We start from the raw sequence: 17,512 nt of genomic DNA on the forward strand, positions 1-17,512 counted from the left end.
GACCACTGCTACATTTACAGCAAGTTTCAGAGACTGGACTGAGACCCGGGTCTGTCTGCTTCAGTGCTCTTGTATCCCTCATTCATTCAACAAACATTCATCAAGTACCCACACGGCACCAGGCAAAGTATTAGATGCTGCCTCCATCCCATCTGGGTGCTCCCAGGAAATTATGGGAACAACACACACAAACATATTGGAAGTCAGAAACAGTCACCTACTTGGAAGAGAAGCAGACTCAGTATATTTTAATAGAAATATCAAAGGCACCATGTAGAAGGAGGGCCCAGCTTTGTTTGGTTCAGAGGGTCATGCTCTCTAGAGACACACCCCAGAATCCAGTACATTCCACCTGTCTCCTTTCCTTGATTCTCTAGATATCCAATTTCTTTTGAAAGACAAAGCCAGCATGCTTTACTGAAATTTAGTGAGCCTCAGATTTAAAATCTGAGGTTGTGATGGGTCCAGCTATTCTTTTTCAAGAAGCATTCTATCATATATTTATTGTTATTTATTTTTAATTGAGAAATAAAAATTGTATAAAGGCAGTCCCCAATTTACAATGGTTTGACTTACAATGTTTGACTTTATGATGGTGCAAACACAATGCACAGTCAGTAAAAACAGTACTTTGAATACCCATACAACCATTCTGTGTTCACTTTTAGTACAGTATTCAATAAATTACATGAGCTATTCAACACTTCATTATAAAAAGGGCTTTGTGTTAGATGATTTTGCCCAACTGTAGGCTAGTGTAAGTGTTCTGAGCAAGTTCAAGGTAGGTAAGGCTAAGCTATGATGTTTGGTAGGTTAAGTGTATTAAATGTATTTCAACTTCTGATATCTTCAACTTAGGATAGGTTTATTAGACTACAATCTCATCATAAGTTGAGGAACATTATATATTTATGATGTACAATATGATGTTTTGAAATATATGTGTGTGTGTGTGTATATATATAGAAAGAGAGCAATTTTCTCTCTTAGCAATTTTCAAGTGTACAATATGTTATTAACTATAGTCACCATGCTGTGCAATAGGTCTTCACAACTTATTCCTTTTGTCTAACTGAAATTTCATATCCTTTGTTGACCAGCATCTTCCCAATACTTCCCACCCCCCAGCTCCTGGTATCCACCATTCTACTCTCTGCTTCTGTGACTTCAACTTTTTTAGATTCCACATGTAAGTGAGATCACCTGGTATTTGTCTTTCTGTGCCTGGTTTATTTCACGTAACCTGCAGGTTCATCCACGTTGTCACAAATGGCAGGATTTCCTTCTTTGTAAGGGCTGAGTAGTATTCCATTGTGTATACGTACTACATTTTCTTTATCCATCCAGTAATGGACACTTGGGTTGATTTAAGTCCAGCTACTCTTGACCTGGGCAAGTCATTTAACCTCTTCCAGCCTCAGTTTTCTCATCTATAAATTGGGGTTAATTATGTGGCTTTAGCATAGTTCCCAGAATTGGTACAAGTGTTCAATAAATATTCAAATGCCTCACACATTGTGAATGCACACACAGGCACATGTCTTTTGCAAGGGATGTGTGTGTGTGTGTGTGTGTGTGTGGCAATGATGCCTTTTTGAAAATGAGGGTGCCAACTGAATCAGCAGCATACTTAGTTCCTACAGAAATGTTTTCCCCACCTTTGCATGTTAGTTATAGCTCTTCCTTTTCTTTAAATTCCCTGGAGCCATGATACTCATTCCTTGGCCATTGCTTTCTCTAACTATAGCTTATGCAATTGTTGGTCGACCCTCTCATTATCTGTTGATCTTTACTGTTTACCCCACATTTATTTCCTTGAAGGCACCTCTGAAGCCTACATTGCAACATCTCTGTGGTCCAACTTCTTTTGCACCTTGAGGGGTCCACCAGCATTATCCTTGATATCTCCTTTCTTAGCCCTCTTGGGTGATCAAATCTGTTCATCAGAAAACAAAATAATGATAGAAGGAAGAAAGGAATAGACTGTCACTTGTGCAGGCAGAGGAAAGGCGGGAGTGCCTATTGATGCTCCTTGGCTGAGAGCTTCCTACAGTGTTGCCTCCTCTGGGGCAATGGATCAGGAAGTGAGAAGTTTCCTTTAAACATACTAATCAGGAGAGCAGGGGAGGGAGTGATACTGCCCCCAAGGACACTTGGCAATGTCTAGAGACATTTTTGATTGGGGGCACCTACTGGCTTCTAGTATGTTAAGGCAGAGATATTGCTAAACATCCTATACTGCTCAGGACAGCCCTCACATTTGGCATCAAATGTTAATCACGCCAAGGTTAGGAAACCCTGCAGAAGAGCAATAGATAGAAGCACTTTTTGAAAAAGTTATAATAATATTTCCAACATTAACAGCATGATAAGGATCCAGTGCAGCGAGGGGCAGTGCCTGATGAGGTGCGTCTGTACTCGTTTGACCAAACAGGCCTTGTGGGTAGGTACAACAAGACCTGGCCCTTGAAAAGCTCATTCTGTACTCAGGTTGCCCTGGGGATCTTTGGTCATGACTCAGTGAATTGGCTCTTTCTCAGGAGATCTGGGTGGCAGTGTTATTGTAATTCCAGAAAGGGGAGGGCAAGAGTAAGATTTATTAAAAACATGTTAGAGCAGCTAGAAGGCAGCCCTAGCTAGTTATCTAGCACTTATATTCATTACAGGAATCTTACTAACCCTATGTCAACCATATGTGTGTACATGCATGTGAAAAATCATTACATTATTTTTTTTTAAAATTAATAAATTCAGGAGCTACATGTGCAGGTTTATTACATGGACATATTGCATAATGGCAAAGCCTGGGCCCGAAGAGTGAACACTGTATACCATAGGTAATATTTCAACCCTGCTCCACTTCCGATTCACTTACTTCCTTTTTTTTTTTTTTCTTTTTTGAGATAGAATCTTGCTCTGTCATCCAGTCTGGAAGTCTGGAGTTCAGTGGTGTGATCTTGGCTCACTGCAGCTTCCGCCTCCTGGGTTCAAGAGATTCTCCTGCCTCAGCCTCCTCAGTAGCTGGGATTACAGACATGCGCCACCACGCCTGGCTAATTTTTGTATTTATAGTAGAGACGGGGTTTCACCATGTTGGCCAGGCTGATCTCAAGTGATCCGCCCAGCTCGGCCTCCCAAAGTGCTGGAATTACAGGCGCGTGCCACTGGGCCTGGCCCCAATTAACTTACTTTTGATTGAGATCCATTAATTTGACTGGTTTAAGGAAGGAGGAAGTAAATAAGGGTGGGATTTTGAAAGAATAAAGTTTCACCCTTCAGGTTCTAACCTCCAAATGACCTTTCTCTTTTCTAGAAGGAAGAAGGGGACTAACATCTTATGAGCACCATATGTCAGGCAATTAATTTAATTCTGGGAAAATATAGTAACTTTGCACCAGTATAGCTCTAGCTCCTGCCCCTTCTTTGTGCTTTTGTTGTCATATATATTACATTTATGTCTATTACAGCAGTGTTATAATCAAGAGAAGACCACACACACACACACACCCTTATACACACATATACACACTTTATATTTACCCACATACTTACCATTTCGGGTGTTTTTCATTCCTTCCTGTGGATCCAAATTACTATCTGGTCTCATATTCTTTCAGCCTTAAGGATAAAGTCTAGTTCGAGAGAAGTATCACCTCCTCTCAGTTTTTGTTTATATGGGAAAGTCTTTATTTTGCCTATATTTTCTTTAATTCAAATTTTTATTGAGATAATTATAAATTCACATACAGGTGTAAGAAATAATATGGTTTCCCCTAATGTTAACATTTTTAAATGTTTCCCTAGTTTCCCTAATGGTAACATATTGAAAATGGGATACACACACACACACACACACACATATATATACACACACATATATATACTTTCTACTGTAAGGAATTGGCTCACATGATTATGGAGGATGATAAGTCTAAGATCTGCAGTCAGAAAGGTGGAGACCCAAGAAAACCAATGGCACAGCACCGATACAAGTCCATGGGGTTAAGAACTGGGAGAGCCAATTATGCAAGCTCCAGTCTGAGTCTGAGGGCCTGAGAACCAGGAGAGCCAATGGCATACGTTCCAGTTCAAGTCTGAGTGTGGAGAAAACTGGTGTTTCAACTTGAAGGCAGGTAGGCAGAAAAAATATATATTTCTTACTCTGACTTTTATTTCATTCAGGCCTGCAACAGACTGGTTAAGGCCCATCCACACTGGGGAGAGCAATCGCTTTACTCAGTCTGCCAATTTCAATGTCAATGTCATCTGGAAACACCCTTACAGACACACCCAGAGATAATGTTTAACCATATATCTGGGCACCCCATGGCCCAGTCAAGATGATACATAAAATGAGCAATCACAAGTCCATTACTTGTCAACCTGGCACCCATACAGATCTCCTTAGGCTATACTTAATCTTAAAATAAAAACTATTACAAGGTTATAATCCCACCTAACATGATACAATTATCCTGCAGACAATGGAAATACACCAACCCCTTCCCCAAAGACAACATAGTTTTTGAGTGACATTTACTCCTCTTGATATTTCATAGCTTAAAATTCTATGATGTAAAATGAACAATACTTAAGTACTATGGAATAAAGTCAATACATCTTATGTTGCATAATAAGGAAATAGGAGAGGGAAGAAAACAAAGATATTTGCTTAATACACACCTATATTCATAACAAAATATGGAGGAATACTCATGACAATTGCAGTTTTTGTTTCTGTAATGGTCACGTGGTCATAGCTGGTATTTATAACTACTTTTCCCCGCTACCCATTCTGTATTGCCTTTGCCTTCAGCAAGCACCTCAGCTGGTCATTGTTCTTTACCTGGGGAAGTAACCCAAACCTTCATTCCTGAAGGGTTTGGGCCATTTGCTAATGGTCCTGCCTGGGTTCGGTTGTAGTTTTCCATTGGCCTTAATCAAAGGGCATGGTAATATTAAGAGTTGCCCCAAAGAATCTTCTGTATTCTGGATACACTCTTCCTTTACCTCTATTGTGCAGTACTTCAATTTCCCCCTTGGTAGTCTGGATCAATAACCCCAGCCAACATAGTAATGTCTTTCTTTGCCTATTGATTCAGAGGCAGGAGGAGCCCAAAGTAGCCAGATGACAGTCTTAACTTTCAGTTCAAGGGAATCATTGTTGGTTTTCTTTGTGAAAGCATGCCTCCTTTTGGAACTAAGACTTCTAGGGAAGCATACTATATCATCATGGGAATAGGAAGCAAAAATTTTGCTAGTAGGTCACCAGGGATAAAAGTGAGTAATGCCCACTCCCATTTCCACCCTTTTATTCCTGGGCACATTAATCCTGACTATGGGAGAAAGGATACCATATATTGGAGGCTGATTCAGAGCATATACAGCCTATAGAACCTTTGCACCCCATCCTGCAAGGTACTATCAAACCAGCTGCTTCAGGATGCTGGGAAATACAATACGATCAGTGAATACCATGAGCACGGGCCTATTGCTATAATTTTTTTTACTATGACATGAGTTCCTTGATAAGAAACAACACTGTGTGAAATACTATGACAGTGAATAAGGCATTCCATAAGTCTACAGATGGTAGTTCTGGCAGAAGCGTTCCATGCAGGGAGGGCAGATTAGTGTTCAGAGTAAGTATCTATTCTAGTAAGAACAAAACACTGACCCGTCCCTGATGGAAGTGGTCCTTATCTGTTGTCTTACCTTCGTCTTTCCCTCCCTCCCCACCCCCTTTCCCATGCCCACACCCTGCCCATCAATATTTTCTAAAAGCTCCCGAAATGATTGTAATTTTAGCCCAGGATTAAGAGGGATTCTTCTCTGACTTTCACATCTAATAATAACCCACTAGACGAACTTTTGCCTCTCATCCTCCCGATCCTGGGCTTAGTGGGATTGGTGGTCTTAGTGCTCAAGGGAGGAATGCTTCCACAGGAAAACACTGTCGGGATTTTGCAGAATTAAGAGCAAACACTGCCCCTTGGATATTTTTGGCTTTTCATACCACTTAATCAAAAGAAAGGGGAGGGTGTCACTGCACCAGATGGGTGGTTAATCCTGATAACCAAGGGGAAATTGGGTTGCTGCTGTACAGTCGAGGTAAGGAAACTTGTCTGTATACTAGTTCTCCTGAGCAACAGAGCCAATATAAGACTCTGTGTGTGTGTGTGTGTGTGTGTGTGTGTGTGTGTGTGTGTGTGTATGTGTGTAACTGGCTCTTGCAGTTATAGAGGCTGGAGGTCAAAAACTCACATGATCTGTCATCTGCAAACTGGAGCCCCAGGAAAGTTGGAAGTTGATGGTGTAATTTAGTCTGAGTCTAAAGATCTGAGACCAAGGGAGTCGATGGTGTGAATCTATGTTCAAGGGCAGGAGAAGATGACATGAGATGTCCCAGTTCAAGAAATGAGGCAGAAAGATGGGACAAATTTTTCTTTCTTCCATCTTTTGCTTTATTCAGGCCTCAATGGATTGGATGATGCCTACCCACATTCAGGAGGGCCGTCTACTTTACTGAGCCCACCAATTCCAATGCTCATCTCATCCGGAAACACCCTCACAGACAAACCCAGACATGATGTTTAATCTGGATATTTTGTGGCCCAGTCAAGTTGATGCATAAGATTAACCATCACAACCTAGAACCCAAGATATTCATTGGCACCTCTTAGAACTCCTTTGTACAATAGTCTTGATCAATGAAAAACGGTGGGAACCCCATAAAGGAAAGATCATGAAGGGCTCAGACTGCACAGGAATGAAAGTTTGGATCACCTCATCAGGTGAAGCACTCCATCTAACTGGCAGAAGGTAATGGAAACATAGAAAGGATGCTGGGAGAAGGCAGTTATTGTTATCATCTTGAACTTCACGACCAGACACACAGGTGGGGTCTGTAGTCGCTGTTTTATGTTAGTTGTTTCTTTCCTCCCTTCTTCCACAATTGAATATGAGGAATATTGGTGATGGCTAGCATTTTAGCTTTTAGGTATGTGACCATCTGATACCTCCCACAATGATTTGGTGACCAGGGAGACTCATGCAACCCCATGATGGGACATGGACTTTTCATGTGGACAGAACCCAAGAGTGAATGTTGAGAGATGGATTTGAATTTCTTTCTTTCCCCTTTCGGACCCATTTACCCCCTCTTCTGTGCCCTGCTTTATACCTCAGAAAACCAAATGTATGGGTTGCATCAACAGTTATCTTGCTCTCTGGCTTCTGCTTGGAACCAGCCCATGGGGCACAGAAGGAGATTAGAGGAAAGACTGGGACTAAGGTTTGGGTATTTATTCCCCAACTTCCTCTGGTTGTGTCTCCACAGTCTGCATGGATGCCTCAACTTGCTCTTTTCAGGATACCCCTTCCATATAGATCTCTGTTCCAGTAACCAGCCCTTCCCCTTTGGCCCTTCACATTAAGGTGTGTTTTATTATATGATGCATTTCCATTCATTCAACAAATATTCATTGAAGATCTCTCCTGTGTCAGACACTAGTAAGAAAAAGGCACAATGCTTTTTCCTTATAGTCTAATGTCTAGAGGGGAGAGAAACATTGAATAATGTCACAATTAAATATATACCTACAAATTATGATAAAAGCTATGACAGAGAAGTACAAGATCTGTGATGAAGATTTGAGGTGAAGGGAATCCACACATGAGGACCAGCACATGTGAGTGCTTTGGGGACAGTAAGGAGCTCAGTGCATTTAAGAAACTGAAATAAGACCAGCAAAGCTGACACAGTAGATGGGGGAGAGAAGCTTGACTTGACAAGGTTTCTCAGTGAATTAGCTTTGGGGAGGGAGTTGTGCGAAAAAGAGGAGACTCTTTAGACATAAAAAATAAAGTACATTGGAGCTAAATATACTTTTGGCATCTCCATGTCCTCCTTTTACTTTACTGCTGAGTTGAAACAACACCAAAGATGTGCTCATTTTGCTTGATGAATTAATATGCTAAAGTAGGCAGTAAAGAGGAAATCAATAGCAGGGAGAGAAAACTGAGCAAAAGGACAGCAATGATGAATCATGAATGATGCACTCTCTACTGGACAGTACTTACCAGAAATAGTAAATTAAGAAGGATGGGTCTTTAGAACAAAAGTTAATAGCAGAAGGAAGCAAGAATGTACAAAAGTGTGATGAATCAGAAGTGATGTGACCTACATTCAATAATACTTTTCAGGAATGTGATATTAAATCAGGAGTATTAGACTAGTAGTTCCCAAACTTACAGGGCATCAGAATTACCTTGAATCTTAAAAAATCATGTTGTATACTTTAAATATGCACAGTAAAAATTTTTTTTAAAAAGGAACATTATATAGAATTTACAAAAAAGATCTACCTTGAGAGCTTTATTTATTTATAAAGTTTAGGTTTTTGGGAAGGCTCTAGAATCTGAATTCTTGGTGTACTGGTACTAGTGAGTTACTGCCTTAGGTAATTTGGCTAAAAAAAGAAATCCATGGCTTATCAATGATAGACAATGTATTAAACAAGTACTGAAATGCATGCCCATTTTCTTCAGCGTCTGCTGTTGTTACACGGCATCTGAGATATCTTAGGACAGCCCAGGTAGCAGTACTTGTTGATTTTGAAATGTAAAGCTCACTGAATGGGGGGTAGAAACTTCCCTCCAAACACAAAACCCAGGTCTCAATGACAGTTAGGTGGTCTCGGTTCTCCCTTCCCCATGTTTCAGCTGTGAAGTGCAGCTGGTCTGACAAGAGACAGGTGCTGGCAAGGAATTGGATCCTGAAAGGGGTGTGGTCTACAGTGTTTTGCTGCATCTTCTGTTCCTCTGGGTAAGACAACTTCCTCCAACCCTCACTGCTACCACCACTGATATCTTTATGAAAGTCCCTGGGGTTGGGGGAATGAGAGCCACGGAAGTGACACAGGCAAATCTGTGGTGGGGGAAGCAGTTACCCCTCCAGGCTCTGGATGCTTCTGGTTCTTCAAACCAGCTGCACGGTACCTCCTCAGAGATGCAGCTGGCCATGCCTCCTCACCTAGTGGACCACCTAGTGGACCAAGCACCATTTGATCCCTCAGAGGTCTCAACACCGGCTACAGAAATTTTAGAAGACAGAGTGCCAGTCACAGCTTCCACCTCTCTGTTCCCCCAGAGGTATGAGCGCTATGTGTGCCTGGGCCCCTTGTCTTAACTCCTGGGTTCTGGTAACGCCAAATCTTTTATACTCCCAAATCTAGGAGTGAGGGATTCTAATACTCATGTAACCAATTCTCCATATTAAATCGTCTCTGAGTGAAAGCTTGGCTCTTTCATTTCTTGTACTGGGAATACTGGTTTTTAACTCCCACCAAGACTCTTCCCTAGTAGCAAGTCCTAGTAGGAATTAGATTTAGATACTGAACATTAAAAATTAAAATCACAAATAGTCACTATATCCATCCTGATTTCCAACTAGTCCGTGGGATCTGGCAACACTTTGCCACCCTTCAGACGTGGTTAGCTCCCGTTTTGCTACTTACTTGCTGTGTGATTTTATTTACTTATTTATTTATTTATTTATTTATTTATTTATTTATTTTGAGATGGAGTCTCGTTCTGTCGCCCAGCCTGGAGTGCAGTGGCCGGATCTCGGCTCACTGCAAGCTCCTCCTCCCGGGTTCACGCCATTCTCCTGCCTCAGCCTCCCGAGTAACTGGGACTACAGACGCCCGCCACCTCGCCCGGCTAGTTTTTTGTATTTTTTAGTAGAGACGAGGTTTCACCGTGTTAGCCAGGATGGTCTCGATCTCCTGACCTCGTGATCCTCCCATCTTGGCCTCCCGAAGTGCTGGGATTACAGACTTGAGCCACCGCACCCGGCCTACTGTGTGATTTTAAACAAGTCCATTTCCGCTGCTAGAAGCTTCCATTTGTGCATGTGTTTTTAAAAAGAGAGGGATTGGGGCTACTGGAGTTTTTCTAGGCCCCTCGGCTTAGACATTCCCTGTGTTTCCGAATGATTTAAGCTTCCTCTGGGCATTTCTGGCTCTGGAGACAGCTCCAAAGAGAGAATAAGAAGGAGAGGAAGACGAGAGGTCCTGGATATGCATGGTACCATGGGAAACACCTGAAGATTCCACTTGAGATGTCTTCTGGGATCTAATGGGCAGAGTCATGAGCAAATAGTCAGTGATAAAGAGACCCAACATACCCAGCCCCCCTGAGGTCTTGCAAGGCAGGGGTTCTCAGAGCTCAGCCCTGAGGGCTCTGAGTTCATTCTTGAACAGAGCGTCAAGCAGATACTGTCCACCACAGGGCACATTCTGAACGTTTCCAAGGGCCTCTTTGATCCATGGGTGTCGGGGACAGAATGATTCTGTTCCATTCATTCATGTATGTCAACCCCAATCAAGGATTGAAGAGTGCCGGTGAAAAGGACAAGCACCAGGTTCTTATCAGATTTGGCAAAGTCCTTGAGCTACCATATTTTCTCAAATTTAGAACTACACTGTGACATCGTTAGTCCATCGTCTTCATCTTAGAAATGCAAAACTGAGGCCCTGAGAGGAGCATCCCTCCACCCTATCCTGTTCCAACCACAGTGTACATTCACCCAGGGGTAAATTTGGGATTCAGATTTGGATCTCTTTATTCCCAGACACGTGCTTTTCCCATAGGATGCAGACCAAAGACGACTGGTTAGTAATTTGGTATGAGTCTTAAGGATGCACAGGACTGGGATAGGTGTCCCAGGAGAAGAGACCAATTCTCACAGAGGTATGGAGGCAAGAGCAAATGTCAACATGGGGAGATACCACACATGGGGACAATGTGACTGGACAGACTCTTTGCAAAACTGCCAAATGAGCAGCGTTTTCAGGGTCTTCATCACGAACCTGACCTGATCCCCCCACTTCCAAGGATTTTAACATCTTCACCTACTCTCCTTCTACACCAGAAGCAGGCACCATAGACTTTTTTGTTAATGGCAAGACATTTGGCACAATTTTACTGTAATCACTCAGAATATTAATTCCAGAATACTATTGATCTTCTTTCATACTGTGTCAAACACTTTAAAAACATTATGTCTTATCTATTTGGGGAGTTACTTTGAAACAATTGCATTAAACCTCATTTTCAGCCGAGCGCGGTGGCTCACACCTGTAATCCTAACACTTTGGGAGGCTGAGGCGGGCGGATCATGAGGTCAGGAGTTTGAGAACAGCCTGAGCAACATGGTGAAACCGCGTCTCTACTAAAAACACAAAAATTAGCTGGGCGTGGTGGCACATGCCTGTTATCCTAGCTACTCAGGAGGCTGAGGCAGGAGAATTGCTTGAACCCAGGAGGCAGAGGTTGCAGTGAGCCAAGATCGCACCATGCACTCCAGCCTCAGCAACAGAGTGAGACTCCATCTCAAAAAAAAAAAAAGAAAAAAGGAAAAACCTCATTTTATCAGTAATTATTTGGACTTAGCTGTAAAATGTTTAACATATTTATTAAAATATCATTGACATACAAAAAATGTATACATTTAAGGTGTACCACTTGGTGTTTTGATATACGTATACATTACAAAATGATCACATTTCAGCTAATTAGCATATCTATAATCTCTACATAGTTAACTATGTATGTATGTGTGGTATGTCTGTGTGTTGAGAAGATTTAAGATCTACTCTCTTAGTAAATTTAAGTATACAATACAGTATTGTTAGCAATCCTTACCATGCCACACATTATATCTCTAGAATTTATTCATGTCGTATGACTGAAACTTTATCCCCTTTGACTAACATTACCCCATTTCCCCCTCCCTCCAGCCCCTGGCAACCATCACCCTACTCTCTGCATCTAGGAGCTGTATATTATTAAAAAATGCTAAGAGAGTAGATTTTAAATGTTCTCGCCACAGAAATAACTTAGTGAAGTAATGTATATGTTAATTAGCTAGATTTAGCCATTCCACAATGTGTGCGTGTGTGTGTGTGTGTGTATCAAAACATGTTATTTCAAAAAGCAGTATGGAGGGGAAAAAATCGTGTTATACACAATAAATACATGCAATTTTATCTGTCAATTTAATGTAAAAATGTTTAAATTCTACATATAAGTGAGATCATGTAGTATTTCTCCTTCTTTGTCTTGCTTATTTCACATATCATAACATCCTACAGTTCCATTCATGTTGTCCCAAATGGCAACATTTCCTTTTTAGTTTTTAAGGCTAATAATATCCCATTGAATATGTATATGTGTATTTTATTTTATTTTATTTATTTTGAGACAAAATTTTGTTCTGTCACCCAGGCTGGAGTACAGTGGTGCGATCATGGCTCACTGTGGCCTAGGGGTTCCTGGGCTCAAACAATGGTCCTGCCTCAGCCTCTTAAGTAACTGGGACTACGGACACATGCCACTATGCCCAGCTAATTTTTAAAAATTTTTATAGGGATGGGGGTCTTTCTATGTTGCCCAGGCTGGTCTCAAGCTCCTGGGCTCAAGCAATCCCCCCACCTCAGCCTCCCAAATTGCTGGGATTACAGGTGAGAGCCACCATGCCCAGCCTTTTTCTTTACCTATTCATCTGTCAACAGACATTCAGGTTGTTTCTGTACTTGCCATGAATGATGCCAAGTCAAGGGAGCACGGTTTTCTCTTCTCAGTCCTGACTTCAGTTCCTTTGGATACATACCCAGAAGGGGATTGCTGGATCATATGGTAGTTTTAGTTTTAATTTTTTTGGGATCTTCCATATTGTTTTCCATAAATAGCTGTACCAATGTACAATCTCACTACCAACAGTATCCAAGGGTGCCCTTTTTCTATACATTCTTGCCAATACTTATCTTTTGTCTTTTTTACAATAGCCATCTTAACAGGGTGTGGTACCATTTCACTGTAGTTTTAATTTGCATTTTCCTGATGATTAGAGATCTTGAGCACATTTTTATATACCTATTGGCCATTAAATTTTTTTCTTTTGAGAAATAGCTATTTAGGTTCCTTGCCCTTTTTTTTCAGCTTCCCAAGAATTGTTGGATGCCCATTTGTTAATCAGGTTACTTGTATTCTTGATATGTATTCTTGAATAGTAGTCGTGTGAGTTATTTATATATTTTGGATATTAATCCTTTACAGCATATATGGTTGCAAATATTTTTTCCTACTCAGTAGCTTGCCTTTTCATTTTGTTGATTGTTTCCTTTGCTGTGCAGAAGATTTTAGTTTGATATAATCCCACTTGTCTATTTTTGCTTTTGTTGCTTGTAATTTTGATGTCATGTCCAAAAAATAATTGCCAAAATCAATATAAAGATGATTTTTTCTTACATTTTTTCTAAGAGTTTTTATTTTTCTCCTCCTAGCTTTATTGAGGTATAATTGACAAATAGGAATTATATATATTTAAAGCATGCAACTTCCTATATTGATATCAAATGATCACCACACTCAAGCAAATTAACATATACTCCATCTTACATTGTTAACCTTTTCTTGTGTGATGAGAACACTTAAGATCCACCCTCTTAGCAAATTTCGGGTATGAAATACAATATTGTTAGTTGCGGTCACCATACTGTACATTAGGTTCCAGAATTAATTTATCTTGCATAACTGAAATGGAAACTTTGTACTCTTTGACCAATATTTTCTCATTTTTCTCCTTCCCCCCCGCAACACCACATTCTCCTTGTAATTACCATTCTACTCACTGCTTCTATGAGTTTGACTATTTTTTTAATTAATTAATTAATTAATTTATTTATTTATTTATTTGACAGGATCCCATTCTGTCACCCAGGGTGCAGCCTCGAACTTCTGGCATCAAGCAATCCTCCTGCCTCAGCCTCCCAAAGTGCTGGGATTACAGGCGTGAGTCATCACTCCTAGCCCAAGTTTGGCTATCTTAGATTCCACATATAAGTGAGATCAGACAATATTTGTCTTTTTGTGTCCAACTTAATTCACTTAGCATGATGTCCTTTGGATTCATCTGTGTTGTGGCAAATGATGGGATTTCCTACTTTTTAAAGGATGAATACTATTCTATTGTGTGTGTGTACACACATAATGCATACAAATATTGTATAATGTATATATACATTGTATATATGTGTATAGCATGTATGTGTGTGTGCATACACACACCACAGTTTTTAATTCATTATCTGCTGATGTACATTTAGGTTTTTTTCATATCTTTGCTATTATGAATAATGCTTCAATGAACTTGGAAATGCAGATGTCTCTTCAAGACTTTTTAAAGAATTTTAGTTTCAGGTCTTATGTTTAAGACTTTAATCTATTTTAAGTTGATTTTTGTATATGGTATTGGATAGGGATCCAATTTCATTCTTTTGCATATGGATATCTAGTTTTCCCAGCACCATTTGTTAAAGAGATCTTCTGTTGCCTATTGTGTGTTTTTGACACCCTCATCAAAGATCAATTGACCACAAATGGGTGGGCTTAGTTCTGGGTTCTTTATTCTGTTCCATTGGCCTGTATATCTGCTTTTCTGTTTTTGTGCCAGTACCACACTGTTTTGATTACTCTAGCTTTGCAGTGTAATTTGATATCAGGAAATGTGATGCTTACAGCTCTGTTCTTTTTCAAAATTCCTTTGGCAATTTGGGGTCTTTTGTGGTTCCATATGAATTTTAGCATTGCTTTTTATGTTTTTGTAAAAAAATGCCATCGGCATTTTGGCAGAAATTGCATGTGCTCTGTAGGTTGCTTTGGGTAGTGTGGACATTTTGACAATATTAATTCTTCTAGTCTGTGAGCCTGAGATTTCTTTCCATTTATTTGTGTCTTTTAAATTTTCTTCATCGATGTTTTATAATTGTCAATGCATAAGTTTTTCACTTCTTTGGTTGAGTTAATTACTAAGTGTTTTGTTGTTGCTGCTGCTAATGGAAATGAGATTGTTCTTGGTGTATAAAATTGCCATTGATTTTCGTATGTTGATTTTGTATCCTATAACTTTAATAAATTTGTTTATTAATTCTAACCTTTTTTTGCACCTTCCTTAGAGTTTTCTACAATTAGTTTAACCAGCCCTTTCTAAAGAGAGGGGAGTAGAGATGGCAACAGCATCAACGACAAGTGAATTCCAGCCTCTTTAGAGCCCCTTGATTCAAGTTATATTAAACAAGAAACTTATTTGACAAGAGATAGCAAGTCTTGGTGTGCTGTGGTGACAAGTTACCTGCTGTGAGATTCCCTTCTTAAGCCTGGCATCCTCTTATCTTGCCCAGTCCTCTGGGCATCTCTTTCTTCTTTCTCTCCCCTATCCTTCCTTCTACTCCCTTTTCATCTTTTTTTTTTTTTTTTTTTTTTTGAGACCAAGTCTCGCTCTGGAGTGCAGTGGCACAATCTCAGCTCACTGCAACCTCTGCCTCCCGGGCTGAAGAGATTCTCCTGCCCCAGCCTCCCGAGTAGGTGGTATTACAGGTGCCCGCCACTATGCCCGGCTAATTTTTGTATTTTTAGTAGAGATGGAGTTTTGCCGTTTTGGCCAGGCTGGTCTTGAACTTCTGACTTCAAGTGATCTGCCTGTCTTGGACTCCCAAAGTGCTTGGAATTACAGCTGTGAGCCACTGCAGCTAGCCCCTTTCCATCTTTGATCACCTATTTTGTGAATAAATTTTCTTAAAACTTAGCACTTTAAAGCAACCATTTCATATTGTGGGTCAGCCATCTGGGAAGCAATCTGCTTGGTGGTTCTTTTATAGGGTCTTTCCCATGGTTGCAGTCAGACGTCTGCTGGAGCTGCAGCCATCTGAAGGCTCTATTGGGTTGAGCAGCTCATTTGCATGGCTGGAATTGATGCTGGCTATCAGTCAGAGCTTATCTGGGCCTGCTGATCACAGCACCCACATGGGTCTCTCTAGTATGGGCTTCTCTCAGAGTAGTTGGACATCTTACATGGCAGTTTCCCACTACCCCCAAACAAGCTACCTAAGAGGATCAAGTGGGACTTGCACTTTTTCTAGCCTAGCCTTGAAGGTCACATAGCATCATGTTTGCTTTATTCTCTTGGTCAAAGAGTCACAGAGTTTTCTCAGATTCAAAAGGAGGGGACATAGATCCCACTTCTAGGTGGAAGGCGAGTGAAAGAATTGTAGGACCTTGCTTTAAAGCAGTCACACCATCACACCATTTTCCTCCTTCACCCCTTTCTTCTCCCTTCTTCTTTAACTCTACTCTGCTTTCCTTCATCTCTCCCTTTCATGCCTCTCTCCAGCTATTTTCAATTTTGGAGAATTTCTGCACCATGCTATGGAACTGTCTCCTTTGCTACAACTCCAGAAAACAAGTCCATGGGCCCTTTCAGAGATGGACTTACCATGAGGCTGATGGAGCCAAGCCTCAGGGTCCTTGCTTGAGCGATTCTGGAAGTGCTTCTAGCTATAATGTTACATGGTCAGATGACCTGTAATATCTGCAAAAGTAAGATATTCTAACCATAATCAGCCAATCCATCTTCCCTTTCCACTCTGACCTTTCACACTTCTCCTGGGTTAGGTGGTGTTGGGGCGATTGCCAGCATTTTAGGCATGCAAATTAAAAGGAAGTTGAGTTGGGGATATATTTATTTTGGAGTTAGTAGAATATATTTAGGCCGTTTGCTGTCATTTCTATGTGTAGGAAGTTGCTGCTAGCTGTCCTGGTGGAGGAGCAGCTGCAAATAATACTCCCGTTGTCTACTGGGCCGATTCCCTTGACGTTATGACACTAAGTTATGGGACTAGAGGTTGCACTGTAAAATGAACGTTCTTAGCCCAAGAAGGTTGTGGGTAGTAGAGGAGAAACAAGTTTTGAAATGTATGGAGCCAGGAAAATAAGCCTGTGGAGCATTCTGTCAAATAACAGATACATCTTTTTTTTTTTTTTTTTTTTTTGAGATGGAGCCTCACTCTGCCGCCCAGGATGGAGTGCAATGGTGCCATCTCGGCTTACTGCAACCTCCACCTCCCAGGTTCAAGCAATTCTCCTGCCTCAGCCTCCTGAGTAACTGGGACTACAAGTGCGCACCACCACACCTGGCTAATTTCTTGTATTTTTAGTAGAGATGGGGTTTCACCATGTTGGCCAGTCTGGTCTTGAACTCCTGACATCAGGTGATCTGCCCACCTCGGCCTCCCAAAGTGCTGGGATTACAGGCATGAACCACTGAGCCCAGCCAGATACATCACATTTTCAGTGGGAAAAAAAAATCAGCTCTTATGGAAGCCTGTTCAGAAGTTCTTTTCTAGTAAGCATATACTTGATAATTCAATATGTGTAATTTTAAATGTACCATGCATTTTTTCTTTTTTTAATGGAATTGTACAAGAGATAATTTATTAAAATTCCTGTGTTTCTAGGACACAAACCTGTAACAGAACTACAGACATCAAGCACGGCTGCAAGCATTCGGGTATATGTTTTATCCAATTCACCTGTAATAAAAATTAAAATATCGTATTTTGATCACCATGTTAAATAAAAGAGTTAGTTATCTTTCCACAGGAAAATTTGC

Source organism: Macaca mulatta, chromosome 10 (assembly GCF_049350105.2).
Source record: "Macaca mulatta isolate MMU2019108-1 chromosome 10, T2T-MMU8v2.0, whole genome shotgun sequence".
NCBI classification, from domain to species: domain Eukaryota; kingdom Metazoa; phylum Chordata; class Mammalia; order Primates; family Cercopithecidae; genus Macaca; species Macaca mulatta.